Source organism: Ahaetulla prasina, chromosome 6, assembly GCF_028640845.1.
Source record: "Ahaetulla prasina isolate Xishuangbanna chromosome 6, ASM2864084v1, whole genome shotgun sequence".
Classification (NCBI taxonomy): domain Eukaryota; kingdom Metazoa; phylum Chordata; class Lepidosauria; order Squamata; family Colubridae; genus Ahaetulla; species Ahaetulla prasina.
In genome coordinates, this window is record NC_080544.1 from 45,733,106 (window position 1) to 45,759,750 (window position 26,645).

Sequence of the window (26,645 nt, forward strand, 5' to 3'; positions counted from 1 at the left end):
CAGCGTTTCTCAGCATCTTCCAAATTTCTTTGGCTTCACCATGCATTTAAACATTGACCAAAGAATCAGAATACAGGATCAATGATTAGATGACTTACCATTTGATTGTAACTAGTTTGATTTTTTTTCTGTGGATACTCTCATTAGATAATCTAATATATTTAAAAATAGGAATATAGAGATTATATGGATAAAAACACTATCTTGAGAAAATATTTTTGTATAATAAATTGTGGTTCCAGGTTCTTGGATTATAATATAAGTCTCAATCAATTCAGTCATTGGATAAGAATCAAATCACTATGTGTCACTAGGTTGCCTATTTACACATATATTGTAAAATAGATTTGTTCTCATATGCACTTCCCATCATTCCAAATAATATTTTACCTCAACTGATTTTATATGGCCTGGGCAACAAAACATCTTCTGGTATTTTGGATTGCCTGATATAAACCACTGGTATTATCCATTGAAAAGTTAATGATGACAATAAAACTTATTAAAGGAATAGAAATTGCATTAGAACAGTTTCCATTCATGATTATGTGAGATACACAGGAAATCTTAATAGACAGTTGTGCAAAAGGAATGCAACATAAACAAGAAATGAAATTTAGCTTCATTCAGAATCTAGAGGGTTTGATATAAAACCTATCATAAAAACAAAATGCTTTGTTTGCAATCAGTTATATGGTTTATCATAAAAGCTCATTCTTCCTCTTCCCCACCCCCACCCCAAAATTCAGAAAATTCTACCAAGAGTAGAAAAAGCAAGAATAAAATAGAAAATATGGAAAGCGGGAAGTCAGTCAAAAAACGAGACAGTTCTAATTCACCAATTTTAGCTGTCTGCAATAAATGTAATTTGCATAAGCCGTTCAGGATTATGGCAAATGATAAAGTATATTTCAGGAGCAGAAAGCTAAATTTAGCCTACATTATTAATATTAACCAAAAATATCTGATGAAAGTGAATCTGAGCAAGACTCATAATTACAACACAGATGTATTACTGTAAGCCAGGACAGAATCAGCACTTTAATGTAAGAAACCTGTTATCTGAATCTCAAATAAAATTCTTCACATTTGAATTCTAGGATTTTTTCCATCCATGGACATGTATTAAAATCACGTGGCTACATAGATATAGTTGCTTCTCTGCTCTTCCTTTCTGTAATGGAGATTTAAATCGGAGATGGAAATCTTTGGGGTGGCTATTTCACAAACTCACATGAACTAGCTTAGGTTCTTTTTTTTCTGAATTTTGGAGAAGGAAATTGCAGGTTGTTGGATGAAAATGCTGGGGATATATTATTATTAATATTTTTGTGTTTTCTGACTCTTATGAAGCTTGCCACCAATTTTCAACAATAATGGTCAGAAAGGGCCCCAGAGGCTATTTAAAAAATGAGGTCAGAGACCACAATCCTTTCTAAGAAAGTATTAGGGAGGATGCATGAATACAATTGATCCATGTCTGCAGTGACATCTAATAAAATAAGCACATAGTGTAACAAATAGTGCAAAATGCCTTTCAGCTTTATTTCTAAGTGACATGAAAATAACTAAAATATTCATCCAATTGCCCTGGCTCTTCCCAAAATTATATATGATTTTCAAACTGTAAAAGACATTGAATAAGAAAAGCAGTCTGTGGAATCTTTTGAAACCATAAATGATTTTAGCCCAAATTCTGAAAGATTTAACCAAAGATATGAATTGCTGCAATGGGACGTGGTGGCTCAGTGGCTAAAACACTGAGCTTGTCGATTGAAAGGTCAGCAGTTCAACGTTTCGAATCCCTAGTGCCACGTAACGGGATGAGCTCCTGCTCCTTGTCCCAGCTTCTGCCAACCTAGCAGTTCGAAAGTAAAAAATGCAAGTAGAAAAATAGGGACCACCTTTGGTGGGAAGGTAACAGCATTCTGTGTGCCTTTGGCATTTAGTCATGCTGGCCACATGACCACAGAGACGTCTTCGGACAGTGCTGGCGCTTCGGCTTTGAAATGGAGAAGAGCACCGTTCCCTAGAGTCAGAAACGACTAGCACATATGTGTGAGGGGAAACTTTACCTTTACCTATGAATTGCTCTTCTATCTAAAATAGTACAGACAGATATTCCAGATCAAATGCTAAACATTAAATGTGGTACAAGAATTGAAAATGAAACAAAAAGAGCAAATTTGAAGCTGTCTTAAATTGCGCACACAATCACAAAATAACAAGGTCCATTTCAGTCCTAGGATGTCCACATAAAATTAGAAACAATTGAAAGAAAATATAATTGTCCAACTATTTTTAAAGCATAAAATTTTGAAAAGAATAAAGAGATGGAAATCATGGCTATAACAACCATTTTGACTGAGCAAAACCTATAAAATGTACATTGGTAGATTCCTTCCAACAGTCATTTGAAAATAGTCTGCTTCATAGAAAAGCCAAAATTCTAAACTAGAACGATAACTTAAATGTTCTAATAACCATCTGGCAATTCATGAAGGGCCATTTTTTTTTATAACAGCTAGCTAGCCTTGGATGCTCATGTGTTATACTTAAATTTTGGGGAGCTTGAGAGCCACACATGTGTGAGACAGCAGGACACTTAGAAATGGTTGGGTTTGGAAGTTATTGAAGGTTTTGTTTATTTCTCAAATGTGATATTTCTATTGTAAGACTCACAGTACAGATGAAAATTGAAGGTTTCTACTAATATGGTCAGATGAAGCTCTGAGGTTTGCAAAAGTGGGCTTCTTTGGCTAGCCAACTGTCAGATTTCTGAGTTAGCCCAGATAAGAAGCACATTTAGGCATATTCTTTATTGTCAGATTACATTAACAGAATCCCATTCCTCAAATTTTCTCTGCCAAAACTAGAGAGGTTCCCTCCAAGTTGCTTTGGCCACCCTTCCACCGTCAGGCTCAAATTTTGTTTATCAGACCATTATCTAGACTGTGGTTCTTCTTCCTGTGTCCCAAAATCATTCCTATATACACTCCTTAGTAATACAGCAGAATTTGTTTTCTCTTGCTTTGAATGAAAAATTCTAAAGAAGGCATCTTAACAAAATAAAATATTTCCATGAAGCATTAAGAAGAGCTTGAAAATGGTCTCAGTTACTTGTTCATGGAACTTGGAATGCAATCTTCTTCATTAGAGATTTTTTAAAACCCTTCACCTATTATTAGTGGATTTCTATGACTGTATTATTAGATGCTCATACCAGAGGTACTTTTTATATATATATGAGGCTTAATACATCATCAACCTTTCCAGTATCTTGGGAAACCAAGCATATTTGCACAATAATTAAAGATAAATTAAGGATCCAGTGCTTTGAATAATCTCAGGTCTAAAGTCCTTTGAATTTTCCAGAACATCTTGCATGCTGCTGTTTAAAAGCAAGAAAATAATTCAGCCCATGTCCAACCTTTTAAAAATTTCTCACTACTATTAAAATTAGTTCACCTTAAGCTATTAAAAGATGATAGATCTGGCCCTTTCTGAATGGTGTAATTTATGACATAGAATATCTGTATATCAAACTATTATTACCTCCAAAGAAGCATTAGCAAATTCGCCACCTCTAAAACTAGCAGAACAATCACTAACAATTAACGAAATGATACATCTCAGTCGCAGTAATTTTTACCTACCTCGAACATATATTTGCTCTTTTGATGTCCTGTGTGAATAGGACTGTTTTATGTGAGTGATGACGGGCTAAACAATAGTTCAGAGTTGTAATATAGAACTCAATTTGCTGGAACTATCATCTGAAAGGCTTGGACAATTTATTGAATGCTGCAGATGAAAGAAAAAAAGAAAGAAAAAAATTTAAAAACTGACCACTTCTAAAAATGAAGAAAATGGGACAGTAAAGGGTATTGTAATATACTTTAATCTTCCTTAATGCAGAAAAAAAATGGAATGCTATTAAAGCTACCTTTGAAATAGATGTGTCCATATTGCTTGAACACCAAAACCTAGTTAATGAACCTATTGTGAAGGCAAATAAACAGAATAGCAGTAGAGAAGAAGAGATCCATGCATTAAAGCAGCTTATTCAGAAGATGAAAGAGAAGAAAAATTAAAGTTAAATTCATATAAATACTAGATCTGTGGAAAATATTGCTGCTATAAAAGAGAGAGGGGGTAGCGAGAGAGAGGGAGAGAGAGAACGAAAAGTTGGATGAGAAGGTGTGATATAGCTGAATTCACAATTGATCAGCTGGTCTTGGGTGATGGTTTGCATACAAAAGTGAAGTCAGACAAGATGAAAGCTTTTGGAGGGGCCCGGTAATTAACATTTTAAAAGGTTTTTAAGCAACAAAATAATCCTTCCACAATAACATCAATTTAATCATTTTATTTGAGAAATTAAATGGGTTGCAAGTGTTCATTTGTTAGAAGTGGTGTTGACGGCATTTCGAAGGAGTTATCAAACCCCGTTCCAGTGTTAATAGTTTTCAGATGGATTCAACGTGTGGGAAAGATAAATGAACCCAACAGAGATTCATCTGAAATGCCTCCTGAAATAAACAACACTTGGGGCAACCCTCTGCATATTCAAATCTTTATCAAAGCATTTTATTCTTGAAAGCCCTTGCACAGATGCTCTGGCGTGCACACCTATATGGATTTCTAGATGGATAGGGACAATTGCTGAGGTCAGAGCTCCATAGATAAAAGTGGGGATATACATGAAGAGTTTTCCATGGTCCTATAATAAATAGCACTGTTTCTGATTGCACAAAGCCTTATATTCATTGAAAGCCTGGGCAGCTTTCAATAGAAATAACTACCTAGTTAGATTTGCAGCTACCACTTCCTTAATGAGAAAGGAATCTTCAATGGATGGCACAACTCCCTTTGCAGCCCATGGTGACGAACAGAAGGTGTACAGAATTAAATCCTAAATACATACAATACAGTTTTAGGCTCAGCTAATAGCAGTGGTGGGATTCAGCCAGTTCGCACCTATTCGGGAGAACTGGTTGTTAACTTTCTAAGCAGTTCCGAGAACTGGTTGGTGGAAGAAATCTTATTTTGTTTTTGTTTTTCACTTTACAGGGCTAATCCTGTAAGGAAGGCAGAAAGGAAACGTTCTGGTGTTGTTTCTAGCCTAATCTTTATTGCCCTGCTTACAAAAACTGCCTTTCTGGTTAACCCTTATTATATTGTAACAGCTAAGGCGAAGCACCCATCAACCTAAGTGATGTTGAGTGGACCATGACCACATGGTCACATGACCACCGAGCCACACCTATCCAGCTGGTATCCTGCTGCACCGGTTGGAGGGATTGGGAGTGGGAGGCACCGTTTATCGGTGGTTCTCCTCCTATCTCTCCGACCGGTCGCAGTCGGTGTTGACAGGGGGGCAGAGGTCGGCCCGAGGCGCCTCACTTGTGGGGTGCCGCAGGGGTCGATCCTCTCGCCCCTTCTGTTTAACATCTACATGAAGCCGCTGGGTGAGATCATCAGTGGTTTCGGTGTGAGGTACCAGCTGTATGCGGATGACACCCAGCTGTACTTTTCCACACCGGACCACCCCAACGAAGCTATCGAAGTGCTGTCCCGGTGTCTGGAGGCCGTACGGGTCTGGATGGGGAGAAACAGGCTCAAGCTCAATCCCTCCAAGACAGAGTGGCTGTGGATGCCGCATCCCGCACAGTCAGCTAAATCCACGGCTGACCATCGGTGGCGAGTCATTGGCCCCGATGGAGAGGGTGCGCAACTTAGGCGTCCTCCTGGATGAACGGCTGTCTCTAGAAGATCATTTGACGGCCGTCTCCAGGAGAGCGTTCTACCAGGTTCGCCTGGTGCACCAGTTGCGCCCCTTTCTGGACCGGGATGCCCTATGCATGGTCACTCACGCACTCGTGACGTCTCGCCTGGATTACTGCAACGCTCTCTATATGGGGCTTCCCTTGAAGGGCATCCGGAGGCTACAGTTAGTCCAGAATGCGGCTGCACGGGTGATAGATGGAGCCCCTCGTGGCTCCCGTATAACACCCATCCTGCGCAGACTGCACTGGCTACCTGTGGCCTTCCGGGTGCGCTTCAAGGTTTTGGTGACCACCTTCAAAGCGCTCCATGGCATAGGGCCGGGTTATTTACGGGACCGCCTACTGCTACCAGATACCTCTCACCGACCCGTCCGCTCTCACAGAGAGGGACTCCTCAGGGTGCCGTCAGCTAGGCAGTGTCGTCTGGCGACGCCCAGGGGAAGGGCCTTCTCTGTGGGGGCTCCCGCCCTCTGGAACGAACTCCCCCCAGGACTCCGTCAACTTCCGGACCTCCGAACCTTCCGTCGCGAGCTCAAGACACATTTATTTACCTGTGCAGGACTGGCTTAGATTTTAAATTTATAGGGGTTTTAAATTGGTTTTAATATTTATATTTCCATTTTTAATAATTGGGCATTAGAATAAGTTTTTTAATGATTATTTTAATTTGTATATAGATGTTTTATATGCATGTGAACCGCCCTGAGTCCTGTGGGAGATAGGGCGGTATACAAATTTGAATAATAAATAAATAAATAAATAAATAAATAAAATTAGGGCAGAGAACCAGTTGTTAAATTATTTGAATCCCACCACTGGCTAATAGTAATTAAAAGCTAGAAAACACTGCTTCTTTTGCTATACTGATAGTTAAGGGCAGTAAACCACTTTAGAAGTATTTTAAGAACATGTTTTATTTTACATAATTTAATTTTAGTCCAGGATTCCTACAGAAACTTCAACAGAAAGTCTTGTGGTATATCTCTGTGCGCCTTTGGTGTTTAGTCATGCCAGCCATATGAGCACGGAGATGTCTTCGGACAGCGCTGGCTCTTCGGCTTTGAAACGGAGATGAGCACTGCCCCCTAGAGTCGGGAACGACTAGCACATATGTGTGAGGGGAACCTTTACCTTTTCATCTCTGAGACCAAACAGGTTCAACTTGTTTAGCTAAAGTTCCACTTCAGGTGGTTCATAGCTTTTTCACCTTGTTATGATGAAAACCTCACAATCCCAAAGCTAAAATATAATCGAACATGCAAGTCTATCTTGGATTATTAGATATATTTATTTTAACAATTTTATGCATTCCATTTTTGGTCTCAAAAGGGACATTCCGGAATCAAGACCATATTTCAAGTTAAAACAGCTTTCCCAGATGAAAGACGTTTTTAAGGCAAGCAAATGCATAATATGTTATAGCAGCAATGTGTAGGTGTTGATCATTCAACATTATCTCATAATTTTCAATTATCTCAAATATAAATACTTGCTGATTTTCCATGTAAAGAAAAATAGTGATAATCACATTTATATAACTGCATTTGGGATTCTGGGGTGGACAAAGATTGTGAAGTTTATTCTCAACTGAGCTCCACACAAATTCTTTGCTGAGTAACGTAACAGCTCAGCTGTTTAAGTTATTTTCACTATTCCTTAGTTCTTATTTTCTTTTAACCTTCTAACCGCATTATCCCATTGGATACATTTAAAACCTAAATCCCAACCCAAGCAATTCGACATTTATTAACCAGCAAAGCCAGAGTTTCTGAAAACTGTAAACCAAATGAGAAGCAAAATTATGAATAAAGAAAGTGACTGGGAAGCATAAGACTTGCCACCCGATGAAAGTTGCATCTAGAAACTGCACTCAGAAGCACCAAGGAATGTCATTTGGAATGATGAGCTTTCATGTACAATGTCAACTTTGAACATTTTTTATGAATTAAAGTATATATAGCCACCATTTCAATTTCCCTTAGCATTTACAGAGTTAATATGGGCTATATTATAATGGGTTATATTAATAACAACCTTGGGACACTCATTCTCTCTCAACCTAACTCACCTTACAGGGTTGGCAAAAAAGGGTTGTGGGCAAAATAGGTGGAGGAAGGTGTGTGGGACAAATTATTTGTAAAAATAACAAAGGTGAGATACAAACAACTAAATAATATTAAGGGTGTTCTTTCGTTCTAATTTCTGTGAGTTGTGTTAATTATTGTTCAAACAATAATTATATCAAGATCAACCATCTGAGAAAAATTATGCTGAGGGTAGAATGTATAAAGTAAGAATCCTGTTCTTCTGATACAAATTGAGAATTTTTCTGCTGATGAAAAGATAAGCCAGAAAACCAAGTATATCAATTTCACAGTAAGGTAACTTCTATGATACCACTAGTTAAGAGTTAAATAGTAAATATGATCAGCCATCGGAAAGTTGAACCACCAATCTGTTGGGCGCTTGTTTGAAGAAAACATTTCAGCCAGTAGCTCAAAAATATTTCTGCTCATCAGGAACTTGTAGAGCAGAGGTGACAAACTCACAGCCTGCAGGCTGGATGTGTCACACGCTGGCCACACCCACCCCCAGTTTAGCAAAGGGGGAAGAGTCGTGATATATCATGTGACAACATGTTGCTGCAAGTTTGATACCCCTGTTGTAGAGTGATAGACCATTAAGAAGAGCAAATCCCTAATAGCAAGAAAGATTCAATGTGTCAAAGAAGTCATGCAGAAGAACTTTCTCTGTGGCATTTATGATGTAGGATAAAAATAAATGTTTATTTATATTATTGTTGTTTGAGGGAAAAACACAATTTTTTCATTAGACTCCAACTTCTACTTAATTTTAGAACTAAATAACTATAACTAAATTGCTACAAAATTGTAATTTAAGCCTGGTAAAGATTAGAATAAAAAGAAACTATTTGCTTTTGGAAGAAGAAATGGACATAAAGCAGCGGTGAAATGCTCCCGGTTTGGACCGGATCGCCTGATCCGGTAGCGATGGAAGCGGATGGTTCGGAGAACTGGTAGCAAAATTCCCTGCCCCACCCCACCCCCCGCTCATGCCCAGCTGAGCTGCGAGATAATCAGTGGATCTTTTTTTTTACTTTTAAAAGCATTTTTTCTTCGGCCAAAAAAATGCTTTTAAAAGTAAAAAAAAAAAACTCTGATAATCGCATGGCTCAGCTGGGATCGTCAGAACCTTTTAAAAGCATTTTTTCTACAACCTCTTCGGCCAAAGAGCCTGTAAAAAAATGCTCTTAAAGGGTTCTGGCGATCCGGCAACTCAGCTGGGATCGTCAGAACCCTTTAAAAGCATTTTTTCTATAGCCCCTTTGGCCGAAGAGGTTTAAAAAAAATGCTTTTAAAAGGCTCCTCTGGCAATCCCAGCTGAGTTGCCTGATCATCAGAGGCTTTTAAGAGCATTTTTTACAACCTCTTCGGCCAAAGAGGTTGTAGAGAAAATGCTTTTAAAAGTAAAAAAAAAAAGTTGGCCACACCCACCCAGTCACATTACCCCCACCACTACCAAGCCACGCCCACAGAACTGGTAGTAACAAATTTTACATTTCACCCCTAACATAAAGGATTAGGAAGTGCAATCAATTCTGTGTTTTTATTAAGGATTAACATTTCCAACCAGCATTTCTTCTTCTCTATACTACTTTCAGTTTTAATTCATTACTAAGCATAAAGTATACATAAAGCTTCCCCAATTTTACTGATATTTCTAAACTGATAGCTACACTCTGTGTCTTTTAAATTCAGTCTCTCAATTTATTATTTCCATTTCCCCATACTTTCCAGGGACAGATAACTTCTTGTTACTTTTCTTTTTTAATAATGATATTAAGGATTTAAATGAAAAGGGGTGTTTAATTTATGAAATAGTTTTTTTGGAAACCTGAAATTACCTATGCTGTCTACATGAACGTGGCAAAAACAGTAGGAAAGAGAGTTTGAACAAAGGGGGAGGGGGGTTGGAAAAATATGTGCATGCTGAAGTAAGAAACTTCAACTTATCTCTACTCACTCTTTTTTATAGAGAGAATAGATGCTTTTTGACCACAAATTAAGTTCACCAACTTTAACTTCCCATGTTGGAATATCCATAAAAGAGATGTAACTACCAATACAGCCATTTTCACTATAATGGAAACTGAAGAGACTTGAGATACACTAACATTATTTTCTATCTGATTGTTTGTCTGGTGTTGATTTCTGCTTATCTGATCTGTGTTCCAATATTTTTTTTCCTTCCTAGCTTTTTTATTATTTTCCCTGAATGGTGTGTAAATCTGATTTGTCTCTATGTATGTACCAATTGTGATTTCTCTAAACGCCAATCTGTCTGAAACACCTTAGTGTATTTGTATTTGGTTTGATTAATAAACAGAGAAACAAAAGAAAAAGAAAATTAAATGTTCTAAGAATAAACTAGAAAAAACATGTTTCTTTGAAGAGCAAGAAAACTTTCTAATAATTAGAAAATAAAGTTTTGTTGTTGTTGTTAGTTGTGAAGTCATGTCCGACCCATCGCGACCCCATGGACAATATTCCTCCAGGCCTTCTTGTCCTCTACCATCCTCTGGAGTCCATTTAAGCTCACGCCGATTGCTTCAGTGACTCCATCCAGCCACCTCGTTCTCTGTCCTCTCCTTCTTCTTTTGCCCTCAATTGTTCCCAGCATTAGGCTCTTCTCCAGTCCTTCCTTCTCATTAGGTGGCCAAAGTATTTCAGTTTCATCTTCAGGATCTAGCCTTCTAAAGAGTAGTCAGGGTTGATCTCCTCTAGGACTGACCGGTTTGATCACCTTGCAGTCCAAGGGACTCGCAGGAGTCTTCTCCAGCACCAGAGTTCAAAGGTCTCAATTCTTTGGCGCTCAGCCTTTCTTATGGTCCAACTTTCACAGCCATACATTGCAACTGGGAAAACCATAGCTTTGACTATACGCACTTTTCTTGGCAGGGTGATGTCTCTGCTTTTTAGTACGCTGTCTAGATTTGCCATAGCTTTTCTCCCAAGAGCAAGCGTCTTTTAATTCCTTAGCTGCAGTCCCCATCTGCGATGATCTCGGAGCCCAGGAAAATAAAATCTGTCACTACCTCCATTCCTTCCCCATCTATCTGCCAGGAATTGAGAGGGCCATTCAATTTTAATTTATTAGAAAATAAATTTATTTATTTTTAATGTATTTATTTATTAGAAAATAAATATAATTTATTAGAAAATAAAGTTTAGCATAGAATAATTTATTTAAAGTTTTCGATAACTAACTACATCAGAACAAAAAACTCCTGAAATCAACAGATTTATTTAATTTCCTTCTCCTTCCATTCTTTAACTCAGATGGATTCCTCCCCCATCATTCATTCTTAAATTCAATAAAATAATATTTAATCAATTTGTGAACGACTCATTAATTAACCTGATTGCAGACCAACTTCCTTTCAAAATTTCGAGCAATAGATTAAACCATAAACTGGACAAAAGTTGAACCACTCACAAGATGTTTAGATATTTGTTCCCCTCCCCTCAAAAAAAACCCAACACCACTGATTGAGCAATATCAATATTTTTAAAAATCATTTTGTATGCGAGTTTTGATTTCTATGATGGAAATATAAAGTTATATTTCTATGCACTTTCCCATTAGTGAAACCAAAACATTGATAAAGTAAACAAATCATCCATCATTTCTATCAAGCTATGCATATATTGCTTTAAAATATGATCTCGATGAAAGATGTATGTTGCTTTTGGATATGTTTACGTGCAATGAATAATGCATGGATGCACACATTTCCAAACCATATTTGTTTAACTTAACAGTTGCACCACTTAGTCACTTGAATGTCCTAAGATGAAAGGTAAGTACTATCTCCAAGAAAGCAACAGTGCACTCTTAATTCATTTACATAAATCCGGAGACAACGTGAAATGGGCAATGTTAATAATATGATAAATTATAGTAGTAATCATAAAGTTGCTAGCAGTGTGTCCTCTTTATTCCTCCTTTTTTTTTTTAAATATATTTTATGGTTTTTATTATTTTATCTGCATATAAAATACACAGAGAAATAGAAATGGGAAATTAGGGGAAAGAAAAAGAGAGAGGGAAAGAAAATGTAAGGGGAAAGGGCAGAGGGGAAGAGCCTCTGGTGGCTCAACAGACTAATGCAGTCTGTTATTAACAGTAGCTGCTTGCAATTACTGCAGGTTCTAGTCCCACCAGGCCCAAGGTTGACTCAGCCTTCCATCCTTTATAAGGTAGGTAAAATGAGGACCCAGATTGTTGGGGGCAATAAGTTGACTTTGTATATAATATACAAATGGATGAAGACTATTGCTAACATAGTGTAAGCCTCCCTGAGTCTTCGGAGAAGGGCGGGATATAAATGCAAATAAAAGAAAAAAGAAAAAAATGGTGTCGACTTCTGACTTTTTTTTAGCACAGTACAAGATAAAAACACTCCAGCATCAACTTTTTGCTTTTACACATTAATATATAACTAGCCATTTCTATAATGATAAATCTATCTAATTGGCAAAACCAAAATCAACATTTCATTTTTTTATCCCAAGCACAAAAATCCAGAAGTGATATCCAAATGAAAAGGTGTACTTAAATATATTCTCCACTTTGAATAAAATAATCAGTTTGACCATTTCTGCTTTATCTTCCTTGCTGTGGAAATAATATGTATTTCTATTTGCACCTAATAATCTTTTCAAACTTATCACCATTTATATTAATAAGGTTCACTTTATTCTTTCGGATTCTTTGACCTTATAAGGAAAAAATTTTTTTCATCCTTTTTAAAATGCTAAACTTTTCTTTAAACACATTTCTAAAATCAAAACTTTCTAATACATCATTCTCTTTTAACTTCTTAACAGACATGCTTTTTTTTCTCCTTTTCAATGTACTTTGCTCAATATTGGCTGATTTTTAAACTTGAATTTAAATTCAGTATCTGTGTTTCACCATGCTTTTCATTGCAGGGAGCCGCACAGCACCAACTCTACATGTTAACATTGTTACTGAAATGAGGATGATAACTCAAAGAATTAGAATATTGTGCAAAAGTTCATTTATTTCAGTAGTGCAACTTAAAAGGTGAAACTAATATATGAGATAGATTCATTACATACAAAGCGAGACAGTTCACACCTTGATTTGTCATAATTTTGATGATTATGGCTGAAAATCCCAAATTCTCAATCTCAGAAAATTAGAATATTTTGAAAAGGTTCAATATTCTATGCTCAAAGTGTCCCACTCTAATCAGCTAATTAAGCCATAACACCTGCAAAGGGTTCCTGAACCTTTAAATGGTCTCCCAGTCTGGTTCAGTAGGAATCACAATCATGGGAAAGACTGCTGACCTGACAGTTGTGCAGAAAACCATCATTGACACCCTCCATTAGAAGGGAAAGCCTCAAAAGGTAATTGCAAAAGAAGTTGGATATTCCCAAAGTGCTGTATCAAAGCACATTAATAGAAAGTCATGTGGAAGGGAAAAGTGTGGAAGAAAAAGGTGCACAAGCAGCAGGGATGACCGCAGTCTGGAAAGGATTGTCAGGAAAAGGCCATTCAAAAGTGTTGGGGACTTTCACAAGGAGTGGACTGAGGCTGGAGTCAGTGCATCAAGAGCCACCACACACAGACTGGATCCTGGACATGGGCTTCAAATGTTGTATTCCTCTTGTCAAGCCACTCCTGGACAACAAACAACGTCAGAAGTATCTTACCTGGGCTAAAGAAAAAAAGTATCTTACCTGGGCTAAAGAAAAAAAGTCCTCTTTTCTGATGAGAGCAACTTTTGCATCTCATTTGGAAACCAAGGACGCAGAGTCTGGAGTCTGGAGGAAGAATGGAGATGCACACACTGCAAGATGCTTGAAGTCTAGTGTGAAGTTTCCACAGTCTGTGTTGATTTGGGGAGCCATGTCATCTGCTGGTGTTGGTCCACTGTGCTTCATTAAGTCCAGAGTCAACGCAGCCATCTACCAGGAGATTTTGGAGCACTTCATGCTTCCTTCCGCAGACAAGCTTTATGGGCATGCTGACTTCATTTTCCAGCACGACTTGGCACCTGCCCACGCTGCCAAAAGTACCAAAACTTGCTTCAATGCCCATGGGTTTACTGTGCTTGATTGGTCCGCAAACTCCCCTGATCTGAACCCCATAGAGAATCTATGGGGCATTGCCAAGAGAAAGATGAGAGACATGAGACCGATCAATGCAGAAGAGCCGAAGGCCACTATTGAGCATCCTGGTCTTCCATAACACCTCAGCAGTGTCACAGGCTGATGGCATCCATGCCACGCCGCATTGAGGCAGTAATTGATGCAAAAGGGGCCAAAACCAAGTACTGAGTACATATGCATGCTTATACTTTTCAGAGGTCCGATATTGTTCTATGTACAATCCTTGTTTTATTGATTTCATGTAATATTCCAATTATCTGAGATTATGAATTTGGGGTTTTCATGTGCTGTCAGCCATAATCATCAAAATTATGACAAATCAAGGCATGAACTACCTCGCTTTGCATGTAATGAGTCTATCTCATATATTAGTTTCACCTCTTAAGTTGCATTACTGAAATAAATGAACTTTTGGACGATATTCTAATTTTTTGAGTTTCACCTGTATTATATGAAAATAATGTAATAAAGAGGAGTTTAAATAATACTACTACAAAGAATAATACTGACCCCTTAAGGTAGTTCCATCAACTCTGATTCTTAGGTCAGGCTACCAACCTCTTCTAACTGAAGAGGTTAAAATATATTATTTATGGATTTCGAAACAATGAAAATGCAGTGTTATTCATGGTACTTTGGGAAGAAAAAGCTACATTATGGGCAGTGGTGGGATTCAAATAATTTAACAACCGGTTTTCTGCCCTAATGATTTCTTCCAACAACTAGTTCACCAAACTGCTCAGAAAGTTAACAACCGGTTCTCCCGAAGTGGTGCGAACCGGCTGAATCCCACCACTGATTATGGGTTCTAGGGTATTACATGATCTACATCAACCAATTTAAGATGACAACTTCTCAATAGGCCTAATGACTTATCTACAATACCTGCCATAATTACTTATTTTTTTGGTTGTTTATCATATAACATAAATATTTTCAGAAATGAATTTTTTAAAAAAATTTAATGTCATAATACTATGGGATTCATAGTTTGCCTCCTTTTTAGCCACTAATATTTAGTAGCATTTCATATGCAACTGTAGGTTTAAGCTGCTCTTTGGAAATCTTGGTCAGGTTATAGGGGTTTCTGATTTTTTTCTTCACATACAATTCACTGGAATTCATACTGAATATCAATCATGTCCCATCTACCATGTATTATTTTTCTTGAACAGAACTAGAATCCAAAAACTAGAGAAAGAATTAGGTAAGTATCTATCAAAGAAACAAACTTGTACTTCTTCAACATTGCTTCTTGCTGGATTATAGTTGACAACCCAAAACATTTAGAAGTATAATTACTGTATATACAATAATAGCAGACAACTATTGTGTCAACCATATCTGCTTCTGCTTCTTCTTTTTAATAAAAAAGATCTGCTTCTTCTTCTATTATTATTATTATTATTATTATTATTATTATTATTATTATTATTATTATTATTATTATTATTATTATTAGGATACAAATTTTTCTCCTTTCCATTGGCAAAATTTTAGCACTTTAATAAGTGATATTTCAGCAAGTATTTTCTACCTTGTGGCTAAATATACTCATATTTTTTTTTACCTTTTGCCTAATTCTGCTCTTCACCTTATTCCAGTTGCAAAATTCAACTCTTAAATCTGGAAGAGCAAAATACACTCATGATATAAATGCATGCTATAAAACATCTGCTGGCACAAAGTGCAAACCTGAGGGAAATTGAAATAAGTTGGATTGTTTTCCTAGCTCTTGTTTATCTGTTTGCTTTATTTTTGTGGCTACATTAACCTTTCAGTCATTTACTCCCTTTGCTCCCATTTCGGCAATGATGCCAATCCATGGGCACTGCATGGCTGGGTCAGTAGCAATCTATTCCAAAGTATTTTTAATAAGGTGCCCCTCTTTTACCTCACAAACTAGTATAGATCCTGATCATATGAATGGGTGACTCCATGCAGATAGAAGTGGGGTGATACTTTCTTGCCAAACAAACACATTTCACAATGAATGATCAGAGATATTTTCTTAGAAAACTCACAAAACAGCAGATGATCACCCATGCTTTTGGAAGGAATGTGTTTTAAATAAAATTGCAAGACACTGTGTGTAGCCCAGATGGAAACAAAAGTGTTAGTGGTCTTGGCACATTTCTTGCAAGGAAAAAAGCCTGTGCCATTTCAGAAAATCAAAGCAAAGGAAAACATTGACAACAATTCTGTCATCTAATGCATTATTATGGAGTTTATGGACTTTTTATATTATTTTCTCCGTAAAGTTAAGAATTTGATGTGATCTTTTCTGTTTAGGTATATTATCAGAATAGCTGCAAACAATTTTCAGCATCTTATTATGTTCAGGGTTGACATACTATTAGAGAAATGTGCAGCTGTCTTACTCTGCTATTCATTTCCTCATTACTATTTTATAAATATATGATTAACAGTTATTGCGGCTGCCTAATTCACATTTACTGCAAATATCCACCCCACAAATGAATGCTCAAAGCAAAGAGATGTGGTTTTAGAGTAATTTAAATTTTACAGTTCCATTTACCCTGTTTTTTAATTTACTATATAATGACCCTATTAGAATAAAACACATCTGGAAGTTCTTTGGGGAACATTTAATTTTCTGTGGCTTCAGTACTAACAGAATTTGTACCATAAAGGCCACAGATGCTTTGAAGACTTTACAAATTTCTACCTTTTATGCCAAGGAGATAGTTAATTGTACAGATGAGACACTTCTGAGAAACACACAACAAGAAGGAAAGACTTACCTAGATAGAAAGGACTTTAACTCCAGAGCAATTTTATAACGCAGACTATTCCATTTGTGCCTTATTTACTTACTACTGTATAAGCAGCTGTTTCTGCCAGTGGAAAATTGGAAACTGTTTCCTATAGCTGGCAATAATTATGGTCATTAGCTGTACTATCAGCTTCTTATATTGATTAATAGGCTTGGGCAAAGCATTCAAATGAGCTACTTTACAATATGCTGAAGTGCAAACGAAATCCTCTTTACAGTGTTTTGCCTAGCACTATGGATTAATACCTTCAGTTTTATCACTGATTTCTTTGCCTTTAGAATGCATCTTTAATCAAGAGCAAGGATGTCAAACTTAAGGCCCGGGGGCTAGATTCAGCCTTAGATTTGGCCCACTGAGCCACTCTGGAAACAGCAAAGGACCAGCCAGCGGTGCTTCTGCCAATGAAAACAGGCTCCCGAGCTCTGTTTTCGCTGGCAGAGTGCTCAGGCCACCACAGGTATCCCCAACAAAGGACATCAAGCTGGCTATGCCCACCCTGGCCACACCCACCCCAGCCCATTGAGGTCAAACACAACCCTGATGTGGCCCTCAGGAGTTTGACACCCCTGATCTAGAGCAGTCTAATCTGAAATAAATTCTTCCAGAGTCTATTGCCTACAATTCCCAGAATCCTTGACCACATGTATGCAGGTTTGTTGTAGATAAGCAACATCTTGATGGACCCAGATTAATTTGGGCTTTCCAAACACTGAGACAGCTCTCAAGTCATCTGAGAAAATCCTGAGCATGCAGAATGCATGATTAATTTGAATAATAATCCATGCTCAAAATGATTTTTAAAAAAAATAAAAACAGTGGTGCACTATAGCACTATAGCAGGGGTCTCCAACCTTGGTCCCTTTAAGACTTGTGGACTTCAACTCCCAGAGTTCCTCAGCCAAAGGGACCAAGGTTGAGACCCCTGCACTATAGCAACACAAATACTATCTACTTTGTATGTGTGCTCAACATCACCTACAAATGGGGACACGTAGTCCTTTGACTCACAGGTGTCAAACTTACTGTGTCACGTTGCCGTTATGTGACATTTCGTGATGTTTTTTCCCTTTGCAAAGCTGGGGTGGGCGTGGCCTGCACATCTGGCCCACAGGCTGTCAGTTTGACACCTCTGCCTTGACTTAAAACCACAATTAACCTCAAACTTTCCATTGCTAAGCAAAATAGTTGTTAAGTGAGGCATGCACCATTTTATAACCTTTTTTGTCATGGTTGTTAAGCAAATCACTGAAGTTGTTAAATGAATTGTGTGTTTGTTAAGCGAATCTGGCTTCTTCAAGTGACTTTGCTTGTCAGAAGCTCCCTTAGAAGGTTGCAAATGACAATCCTAGGACCACAGAATGCTGCAATCCTTCTAAATACGTGCCTGTTGCCAAGCAGCCAACGTCTGACCACATGACGGTGGGGATGCTACAATGGTCCTAAGTGTGAAAACTGGTCATAAGTCACTTTTTGTAGCACTGTTATAATTTTGAACGGTCATTAAATGAATGGTTGTAAGACAAGGGCTACCTGTAGAAGTCACATCAATTTGCCCCTCTCCACAAACCTTTCTGCATTGGCTTCTGGTTTGTAACAATAGTGCAAAAGTCCAAAGATTTCAATGAATGAATGTTTGTGTGCCTGCAAGGAATTGCAACGTATTAAAGACTAAAGGCATCTTTTCTCAAAATTAATCTTAAAACAATTTCTGATTTTCACATCTACTATTCTAAAAAGTTGATCTAAAATGACAAAATCCAGTCTTAGGGATTTTTGTATTACTCAATTCTTTTATATCTGTTAAACAACCATGGAGAATTTAGAGCCTTATCTGAAGTGAGATATGAAGTGAACTCCATCTGCTTTTCATATTGACATTCTTCACTCCGGTTACGGCGGAATCATCCTGGCGGAATCATCCTGAGAATTGGAGATTGATTTGAATATTAAATACAGATCACTGCAGCAGAGAAAGCTCCTTTACAAGAAATAATGGGAATCCATTCTTATTGATTAGTTAATTAATGTTCTACAACTAATCGAAACACAAATCTCATTAGGCACAGGTCAGTAGACTTCAGGAGAGAAAAGAAAATCATTTTGCAAACAGAGAGAGCTGTACAGATTTCACCAGAATCCAAACATTTCTAAAAACAATGAGCTTGATCAGTGTGTGTTGTCCTTCAGCTGTGCAATGTCAAAAAGTTATTGCTGGGCTCCTTTTCAACACTGCCTTTAAAAATCCTGTTAATAAGAATAGACAGCCATTCAACAGTGATGGACCAACCTTCTTGATCTGTTAAAACTAAAATAACACAGCTGATTTTCCTTACAACTTATTCACAGTAAGAGGTACCTCTGTTTAATGGTTTGCATTATGCCTATTTTGCCATGCTTTCTCTAACATGATAGATTTTGGACATTTTTTAGTGAACGATCTGCAGTTCTTATCAGTTGATAATATAGGTTGTATTTATTTGTGAATATAGAACATTGAATGCTAAATTAGATCACAAGCTCAACTATAGTAACTATAGTAACTACAGTAATTTTTAAACAAACCTAGGAGGGGTTTATTTTAGATATGTCGGACAAGTTACCTAGTAAGAAAAGAATACTGGTGTCAACTCACAAAGCATCTCTGGCCTGCTCTCAAGTTGCCATAGGCAAGGGGGATGGGAAAACGAACTCTGCAGGCAGCACAGTCAAAAGCACATTCCAGATATATCTCTGTCAAGGCTGTCTCTGCAGTTACCCACAGTGGCCAGAGGGGAGTAATCTCTACAACCTGCAAAATTGCTTCGTTGGAAAATGTGACTGATGACACACCTTGGGGGAAGGGGGGAAACAGGGTCAGAGCTGGAATGTAAATTATGTGGGGTCAGAGTTGGCTTCACTTGGAACGTGCCAACATGAAGCTCCTAATACAGTAAATAACTGGATTTCTTTTGAAGCTTGGCTCGAGATTCATGATTTAATTAGGGCATCGGTCAGAACTCCGAAAATAGGTATAGATTTATAAATGTTTTTTACCTATATTGGTCATGTTCCTAGTACTATCTGTCTATCTATCCAGCATCCAGTTATTTCAAATATTGCAAGGAATCTTTCAGTTTGTTATCCCTTCCAAAATTTACAGAATAAATCAATATATATTTATATTAAGGAAAAAAACAGCAATAAAATGCCTTCCTAAAATACGAAAAACCAGAAGCCATTTCATTTCTACCTTTAAAAAAAAATCATTAAAAATTAACATCAGCTTGGAGAGTAACATTATCCAGAGAAGTGGGCTCACTGCAAAAGAGGATCCACCCCCTTGTATGTGTCAGCCCCAGCCCTGCAATGGTATTTGGGGCCGCCATTCATGTGGAGATCGCCATTCTGCTGCTGCACACTTTCGCCGACGACCCTTCCTGTGTGCCTGCTCTCCCGGGTCGTCAGCCCCGAGGCATGCCTCTCACTTCGATTTCCCAGCCCCATGCTAGATGACGTCAGGGTCATGCACTGAAGCAGTTTATCACCATCTAGAATAGAATAGAATAGAATAGAATAGAATAGAATAGAATAGAATAGAATAGAATAGAATAGAATAGAATAGAATAGAATAGAATAGAATAGAATTTTTTATTGGCCAAGTGTGATTGGACACACAAGGAATTTGTTTTGGTGCATATGCTCTCAGTGTACATAAAAGAAAAGATACGTTCATCAAGGTACAACATTTACAACACAATTGATGGTCAATATATCAATATAAATCATAAGGATTGCCAGCAACAAAGTTGCAGTCATACAGTCATAAGTGGAAAGAGATTGGTGATGGGAACGATGAGAAGATTAATAGTAGTGCAGATTTAGTAAATAGTTTGACAGTGTTGAGGGAATTATTTGTTTAGCAGAGTGATGGCCTTCGGGAAAAAAACTGTTCTTGTGTCTAGTTGTTCTAGTGTGCAGTGCTCTATAGCGTCGTTTTGAGGGTAGGAGTTGAAATAGTTTATGTCCTGGATGTGAGGGATCTGTAAAAAATGAGCTGCCTCTGGAGCCAGGTGAGAGAGAAAAATGGGCCTACTGGGCCATTGCATGCCAGGAGCGGAGGGAGGGGGGCGTGCATGCATGCGCGGGGGTGGGGCTATAGAATTATGGTTGTGGGCACATGCACATGCTACCCACCCCCACCCCCTGCCTTCTGGCACACAATGTCAAAAAGGTTAGCCATCACTGTCCTATACCATTTTAGACAAAATGGCTGTCCAGTGTTTTCTTTTTTTAAAAAAATATTAAACAAAATTAAAACAATTTTTTTTACAATTTTCTTCTTTACATTTAGACATCAGTATTCATTTCTAATATATCCATTCTCCACCCATTTTAATATTTATTGATACATATTGGTATATCAATGTACTAAATTACAATCATACATTATGTGTCATTTCCATTTCTACAAGTTTGTTATTACATTCTAATTCCTGTATCTTCCTCATTTAATCTGTCCTTACTCTTTGCACCTCTCCTCTAACCATTCATACCATTTATTCCATATCATATGGAATGTGTATTCCTTCTCTTGTATTTCTTTTGTGAGTCTATTCATCTCTGCATACTCTAAAACTTTCCTTATCATGTTTTCCTCTGATGGTATATTGTTCACCTTCCAATTTTGTGCATATATTATTCTCACTGCTGTTGAGATATGGATAATTAAATATTTTACTTTTTGTCATGGTTCCCTGAAAGTATTCCTAACAAAAATAATTCTGGTTTCATATATATTTGCTGTTTGGTTATCTCTTCTAAATATATTCTTATTCTATTCCAATATTGTTTTGTTTTGGGGCATGTCCACCACATGTGGTAATATGTTCCCTGATTTTGTTTACATTTCCAACAGATTGATGAATTTTTCGGAACAAAATTATCCAGTGAGGAAACATCCACAACTTCTAAAGGCAAGCTGTTCCACTGGTTAATTGTTCTCTTTTTTTTTTTTATTGAAAAAGTTTTAAAAAAAAAAAAAACATTTTCCCCCCCTTTTTCCCCCCCTCCCTCCCAGAAAACCCCCTTCCCCCCTCCCTTCCGCCCCCCCCGGCTTCCCGGGTCAATCACAAGGTATTGTTATACATAAACCAAACAGAGTAAAATTTTCCCTTCTAATCCAATTAACCTTATCCAAATCTTTTCATCTCCCAACCCCCTCCCCATTACATAAAATAATACTTCCTAATTATTCAAAGGCAATCTGATATTTCTTAATCTGATATCTGTTTTGTAGATAATCAATCCATTTTTTCCATTCTATTAAATATCTTTCCTGCGTATTGTCTTTTAAAAAAGCTGAGATTTTAGCCATCTCAGCCAAATTAATGACTTTCAATATCCATTCTTCTATTGTAGGTACCTCTTCTTTCTTCCAGTATTGTCCAATCAACAGTCTTGCTGCTGTTATTAAACACTGGTTAATTGTTCTCATTGTCAGGGAATTTCTCCTTATTCCTAAACTGCTTCTCTCCCTGATTACTTTCCATCCATTGTTTCTTGTCCTGCTTTCTAAAGCTTTGGAGAATAGGTTGATCCCCTCTTCTTTGTAGCAGCCATTCAAATATTGAAACACTACTATCATATCACCCCCAACACTAGTAATTCTATTTTGGACACAAAGCTAGCTTCATGACTTTGGGACAGTTACTTTCTCTCAGTCTTAGATAGAAGGCAGTGGCAAACCATTTATGAAAAACCTTGCTAAAAAAGCTGCAGCAATTGGTCCAGACAGTCTCCAAGTATCAGACACAATTGAATATTGATGGAAGAAAAAAAATGACATAGTCTAAATAATCTATGGGGGGGGGTCATTTTTGTACTCAATCATTTACCAATCTTCCTAAGGAAAATGCACTGCAGAAACAATATGAAAATTCCAAATTTTTACCAGGAAGAATCTTGCTTATATTAGGGGAAGCTTCTCCATATGTTATTTTTAAAGAAGAATCAAGATGGTAAAAGGAATCCATTTGCAAAAAATTAAAAGTGACAAGGCATTGACTGATAGTACCCCAAATTAGCCTGGATCTAAAGTAAAATATCCAGATAACAAATGGTACTTGACGTATAAATTATGCTATACACTCCCACATGAGTTGATTTCATAAAGAAAAAGTGTTGTATTATTGTATTATTGAGGAATAAGGAAATATTGGGAAAGGTGATATTTTTGAACACTGTTTTTTCTTCCGTTTGGGCTATGTTGGCTTTATTGTTTAAAAGATGTACATTTATCATGCTGAAATTAAGAAAATGTTATTAGTAGGCCTAATTATTTTATTGGGAGGAAAACCCTCTAGATAGTAAAGCATATTTCTTGACTTTGGATTGTGCAAAATGAGCACAATCATTTTTGCTAACAGTAGGCAGCCCTATTCTAAGAAAGCCCTGGGTACTTGCCCTAAAGTCTTCCATAACAAAATGATATTCTCTCTCTTCCTCTCTCTCTCACACACACACATAAAGACACACACACACAAAGACACACACACACACACATACACACACACACACAAAATATGGAGCAGTCTATACGACTTAAGGCACACAAGCACAAATCATATGGTGCATGTTTTACATTACAGTTCCTAAAGCTATTTTTTAGCTACATATCTATACATAGCAAAGTAACAGTTTTCACATTTTCCTTTCATCTGTTTTCTGTTTCTATTTTCTGAGTAGACCCAAAGAACAAAAATTGATTTTAACTAATAGAGGCAATTTAATGAGTAATTATCAGATCATTCATCAAAAATTAAGAAATTTTTCTCAAATAATACTGGAAAAACCAAAATGTACAAGCAAGAATTGCTCAATTAACACTTTGGAAGGGATTATCATCATTATTAGGGAATCTGGCTACAGCTTGCTATATCTAACCATAGCTGTGCTGGTTCCTTTTTATTTTCAACAAACTTTCATTAAAATATCTTCATATTATGATTTGGTTACTCATATACGCTTCCTTAATTGTGGAGTATGTATACTCAATATCCCACAGTCAATAGCATTGAAGATGTTATCCTGTTAGGTAATGAAAAGACTGCCAGCAAAAAAACAAGCTCAGGGAACATAAAGAACTCTGCAGTTTAACCCTAAGCTACAGATAGTTTCTTTTTATGTATTTCTTAGCCGTTGCTGAATGAGCAAAGCTAAAGATTAAGGACTTGAATTGGTAGTGAAAAATTCACACTTGCTATCTAATTGAAACATAAATTAGGAAATACTGAAAGGTTGGTGGATTGTTTATTTATTTATTTGTTTGTTTGTTTCATATATTTCCTAATGGAGAAAAATGTGGTACAACATAGTAGAACAACTAGGACAAACTTTGCTCAGCAACAGAGGAAGAATCAATAAATGTACAGAGTTCTTCATTGCTATCAAATGCCTATTTAACAAATCTTAGTTGTAAATTGGATTCTAACTGGTAATGTCAAAGCTACCATGATTAATCATGTGCATAGTTATTAGGCTGCCTATTCCTGGTCTCAGAACAGGGCAGTACTGCTCTCAATTATTAGCAAATTAATTCCAAATAATTAAACTGATCAGGCATTAAGTATATGCCTGATCAGTTGTAGTTACATTTAATTCCAAAATAGAAGTATTTTGGCTGACCGAGGGCCACTCCATTCCTTAGGCTGCTGCTGCTCTTCATGTCACCAACTGCGGTCTTCCTCCTATTCTTCCTCCTCCTCTTCTAGTCTTCCTTCCAATATTTCCTCTCCAGTTAATACACAGGCTGATTTTTTTTCCTTTCACAACAATCAATACACATTCCACACAGTCCCTACTTTTTCCTACCTGCTTAATTACTCCTCACACAATTTTTAAAAAAATTAAAAAGCCCTCCATCCTCTTTCTTAAGGTACTGTAAATATACTTAGGACAGAACTTTTAAAAATATTGGCTACATCTTCAGGGGATTTTTTTTCCCCTTATACCCTTTGTCCAACAAGTTCCCTACAAAATCTGTGTGGGCTATATCTTGCTCAAAGCAACTTTATCATATTGATCAAGTGTGTCCCTTCAATCAATTGGAAAGAAAAGTTTATTGGCTCAGAAATTGAGCATTTTTAATCCATTATTTCCTGCTGTTATTACAAAGTTATCTATCCCTATTTCTATCTGGTGGATTTTCTTTTTCCTTTTTTGCAGTTATGTAAGAGAGCTTATTTCTGTGATAGAGGTAGAACACTGTTATCAGATAATTCTGAAGTAGTAACTACCAATGGTGAAATTGAGAGTACTTGAAAGAGTGCAGGGAAGAGCAACAAAGATGATTAGGGAACTGGAAGTTAAAATAATAAAGGACGGTTGCAAGAATTGAGTATGTCTAGTTTAATGAAAAGAAGGACTAGGGTGACATGATAGCAGTGTTCCAATATCTCAGGGGCTGTCACAAAGAAGAGGGACTCTAGCTATTCTCCAAAGCACCTGAGGGTAGGACAAGAAGCAGTGGGTGGCAACTAATCAAGGAGACAAGCATCCTAGAACTAAGGAGAAAGTTCCTGACAGTTAGAACAATTACTCAGTGGAACAACTTGCCTCTAGAAGTTATGGGTGCTCCAACACTGGAAGTTTTTAAGAAGAGATTGGACAACCATTTGTCTGAAACGGTATAGGGCCGTGATGGCGAATCTATGGCTCGTTGCCATTGCCAGTTGCTCTTCCAGGTACTGGCGTGTGCATGCCAAAGTCCCAGAACCTGGAAGAGAGCAGCTGGCTGGTGTGCATGCACGCCAGACCAGCTATCTGACACGCATGCATCGCAATAGGACACAGAAGAGCAGCTGGCTCCCATATGACTGCGCACCGGCCGGTTGCTCTTTTCTGGGTTCCGGCGCGCACGTGCATGCACACATGTGGTCCAGATTTGGCACTTGGTGCCAAAAAGTTTAGCCATCACTGGTATAGGGCTTCCTGCATGAGTTAGACTAGAAGATCTCCAAGGTCCCTTTTCCAACTCTGTTATTCTGTTATGTTCAGTCATCAGGATCTTGTATTTTGTGGCTGAAATCAACTAATCTGGTGAAAATCAATAGTTAGCCATTCTACTTACATAGTACACCAAATAACTATGACTAGGTTTTAGCAAAAAAAAAAAGTAATTTTAAGGAACAGAATCTTATTCTCTAAAATCTCAAAACTGCAAGTATTTGTTCTACTCGCTTTTGTTTCACTTTGTACTTGATTCTCCTACCCATCCTATTTATATCCAAACATTTCCTCTGTACCCATCTGTACTCCGTCGCCTCAAATCCTTTAATCATTCACTTTCTTTATCTTGTGCTTTTAGAGGGAGCTCTTTTACCAGATTTGTCAACAACTCTCATTTCCATATTAGCAAGCAGGTTATAATTATATGTTATGATCATAATTATACTTTAGAGCTATGTTCATTTTTATGAAACATTTTAAGAAAAGTTTCATAAAAATCCCTCCCTTTTTTTCTTTTTATGGAACCATTCATTTTTACCTATTCTGTTGAATCCCATGTAGTTTCCAGTATGTGAATGCTCCACTACAGACAATGTATTGTATGTAGTGGACAGCTATGGACATATGTACTCATTTTACACTTTCTTGATGTACTCATTTTACACAGAGAAGAACAAAGAATCAGCCCTAACCTTATTTCAATGCTAAATGGACCACAGCACTGATGGATCTCTTTGCCAAATTGTGATATGAGTAGGCTGTCAAGGACATTTTACACTGATCTACTTTCTTCCGATGCCCAGTTAAAGAAGCTGAACTTGTCAGCTGAAGAACTGACTGCCCAGGTT

The 26,645-nt window shown here is 37.3% G+C and overlaps 1 long non-coding RNA gene across 1 annotated transcript in view; it reads right to left on the minus strand.

Annotated features, from left to right (window-relative positions):
- Positions 1-26,645, minus strand: part of LOC131201502 (uncharacterized) — a 161,905-nt gene that overhangs the window by 126,649 nt on the left and 8,611 nt on the right. The window contains exons 2-3 of the long non-coding RNA XR_009155875.1: positions 20,111-20,339; positions 3,657-3,804 (exon numbers count right to left, since the gene is read on the minus strand). This is a non-coding gene — a long non-coding RNA (uncharacterized LOC131201502). The remainder of the gene's footprint in view (positions 1-3,656; positions 3,805-20,110; positions 20,340-26,645) is intronic.